The sequence below is a fragment of the Suricata suricatta genome, chromosome 8, assembly GCF_006229205.1.
Source record: "Suricata suricatta isolate VVHF042 chromosome 8, meerkat_22Aug2017_6uvM2_HiC, whole genome shotgun sequence".
Taxonomy (NCBI): Eukaryota; Metazoa; Chordata; class Mammalia; order Carnivora; family Herpestidae; genus Suricata; species Suricata suricatta.
In genome coordinates, this window is record NC_043707.1 from 102,760,075 (window position 1) to 102,763,561 (window position 3,487).

A 3,487-nucleotide genomic window follows, 5' to 3' on the forward strand; every position below is an offset into this window, starting at 1 on the left:
ATGTGGAGAAAAGAATAGAAGGGAAATGGAAGATGTTATGCCAGAGGAGGCTGAAGGTCATGAAAGAGCCAGAACACCGTGGAGAGGACACAGGGTTTTCAGTCTACAATGGAGAGCGCCCGAGGGTTCTCAATCTAGTTGGTGACATGAAACCAAGACACAGCAAACCTCTTGTCTCAGCCCCTTGGCAGTCTCCTCTATTGAGAACACACACACACTCACACACTCACACTCACACACAGACACAGACAGGCATACACACGTACTTCATTTGGAAATCACTTCAAATGTATAGAAGAGTTGCAAATATAGTAGAATACTATATCCTTTTTATCCAGAAGTAACTATTGTAAATTGTCACGTTTGCTTTATCCTTTCCCCCCTCCCTCCCTGTCTTTGTAGATTGTTATTTCTGATCCATTTGAGAGTAAGTTGCACACACCCTGACTCGTTGCCTCCAAATACTTGAGTGTAGACTCTGCGTTCTTTCTCTGCTGCTGTGGCCACACACTCACACTCACACACAGACACAGACAGGCATACACACGTACTTCATTTGGAAATCACTTCAAATGTATAGAAGAGTTGCACCAGACATGCTGGTCCTCGAGCTGGACATGAACTTGCCCAATAGCAGCGTGCCCGCAGGACTGGAGAAGTGGCCTGGCACAGCCAGTGCAGCCATCCTGGGCAAACTCGAGGACCGTGTGACATGATGGTGTGGCCAGGTCTGGCCTTGGCGGTGAACGGCTCCACTGAGCTCCATGTGCAACTACTCATCTCCTCCAGTCTGTGTGGGGACACTGCAGAGGACTGTGGTCACAGTTCTTCAAGTCTCTTACCAAGGAGCTGGACCTGGGCTAGGATCCAATAATTATCTGCTCTTTCCCCCTGGAACCTTGGCAGATTGGCAAGAAAGGGACAGTCATGACTTTTCTACGATTGGCACAGAGGGCATCTGTGAGCTGCCTGCCCCGTGCAGAGAGGCCTCCTGGCGGAGGAGGGGCTGGTGGATACCAGCTTCTGAAACCCTCCCAATGTGCCAGTGATGTCACTGTCCTCCTCTTCTCACACGCACGCCAAATAAAAGAAGAAAGCTTTGTCTTTCATAATCAAATAAATACGTCAGTGTATACATTTGCAGGGTAAGAATATTTTCTTACATAAGCACAGGACAGTTAACTTCAGTAATTTTGTCATTGGTAAATGCTCGTACCAATTAGGACTATGTCAGTAGGAATAATGGCCCCCCAAAGATGTCCACATCCTAAATAAATTTGGGTTGTTTTAAGTCATTACATTTGTGATTATTTGTTACAGCAGCAATAGAAAATTAACACTAATAGCTTCATCAATTCTGACAGTATTCTAATTTCATCAGTTGACCCACTAATATTCTATAAGGCATTTTGTCTCTCCAGTAGATGATCACACATTGTATTTAATTGTCATATATCTTTAGTCTTTTTTTAATGTTTATTTCTATATTTTGAGATAGAGAGGGGTGGGGAAGGGGCAGAGAGATGAGACCGAGAATCCTAAACAAGCTCCGCACTGTCAGCACAGAGCCTGATGCAGGGCTTGATCCCACGAACTGTGAGAGCATGACCTGAGCTGAAATCAAGAGTTGAGCCCTCAGCCTACTGGGCCACCAAACGCTCCATCTCTTTGGTCTCCTATTACTTGGAATGGTTCCGCAGCGTTTCTTTGACTTTTATGAAAATGACGTTTTGAAGACACAGTCTGCCTCTGCCTCCCGGCCCCTACTCCTCCTTTAGAGAATGTTTCTCGTTCTGGGTTTGTCTGATGTTCCTTTGTAATTGGATTCAGATGCTGCACTGAATATGCACATCTAACACTGCATAAGTGACGATGTGTCCCGCTAAGGGACACGTCAGGAAGCACTCGATGTCTGTCTGCCTGTCACTGGTGATGTTCATTTTGACCCCCTGGCTCAGGTGTTTTTGATACCGGTCACCACCAAGAAGGGGTCTGTGTGGCGAGAAGTGGTACAGTCTGCACCGAGGTTGTCATTGCTCTGTTGGGACCTGGGCACCAGGTGATAAGCAATACTTCATGTGTCTATGCAGCCCACACAGCCCCTCAGGAAGGTCCCAGGCCGGTGGAAAGCCACACAAGCAGGCTCGGTCACGCATTCATCCACGCATTTCACAAGTATCGATTGAGCACCTGTGTGGGCAGGGCTAGGATACAAGGGTGAGCAAGAGAGAGCATGTTTACCTTCATGTGACTCACAGTCCAGTGGGAAGGATGGACTCTGCAAACATAAATAAACAGACAAAAAAATAAAAAATAAATGATTACGAGGCCCTTGCCTGTCGCACAGAGCTGCTCACAGGTGAAGAAACTGAGGCTCAGAGAGGGAAGACAGCCCCCTGTGGCCCACCCAGGTGGCTTTTGGGGGTTGTGAGTCCGGCTCCTCCCCAGCAGGACGGGCCAGCAAGTTGGAGCTCCCAGTTCATGGGCAGCTGGGAGCTGGTTCATCTCAGAAGGAGCTGTTTCCCCGTCTTCGTGCTGCACTGCCTCCTCACCCCATCCTGCTCTGGGGCCTGGGGGCCCCTGATTAGGCCTGTGGTTATTTAGTCAGCAATAATATTGGATTTACTTTCATCTCTGAATTGCATCAAATGTCGCCAGTGACATTTCACTGACACACAAGGAGGAGGCTGGCATTTTTAGATTGTCAGCGTGTTACTGATGTAGAAGCGGATTGTGTCGGGGTGTCTGGTTTATTGTTAATTAGATGGAACAGGCAGGGCCTCCTCCGTGAGCGAGCAGGTGGATAAGCCCTTCCACAGCGCCCACTTCCGACTGCCTGCAGCCCCCAGCCCTGGGAATAAACGGGGCCGCCAGTTTTCCCATTGTGACGGGGAATTCATCTCAGAAGTTTGAGGGGCAAACGACAAAGTGAGTTGTTCTCTATCTGAGGGTCTCTTTAATATTTCAATTATGTCCTGAAAGCTTACCATTTCTTCCTTTGTAAGTGAGAGAAAATGAAGACGGTCTGTTGCGGACAGTGGTTCACACTAGTTTCGTCCTGTGAGGTGAGCGGACACTTACTGAATGCTCACCGGCTGCCTGGCCCCAGGTGTATTCCTTAACCTCTCTGCCTTGGTTTTCTCATCTGTCAATTGGGGATAATAATAGTTGTACCTCAAGAGTGTTGAGAGAGGCAAATGAATTTAAATATCCAGAGTGCTTAGAATAGCAGTCAGCACATCACAGGCACCGCGTCCCTTTCTGCCACCGCTGCCAGCACTAGGATGATCACAGCCAGTGGGGTGGGTGTGGAGGAGGTGCGTTGTGGAAGTATGCCCTGTCCCTCCGGTAACTTATAATCTGATAGGGGAAACGAACATGTCTGCAACCAACTTCTCAGACCTAGGAGTTTCCATGATTGTGGATCTTGCAAGGTCTGTGACTTCATATTTTTAGGATTCTTTGAATTCATGTTCCTAACATCTTA

General features: G+C 47.9%; 1 pseudogene; it reads left to right on the forward strand.

Moving 5' to 3' along the window:
• The first annotated feature begins 596 nt into the window (after positions 1-596).
• On the forward strand, positions 597-2,913 carry LOC115297684 (annotated as a pseudogene).
• Positions 2,914-3,487: the final 574 nt, after the last annotated feature.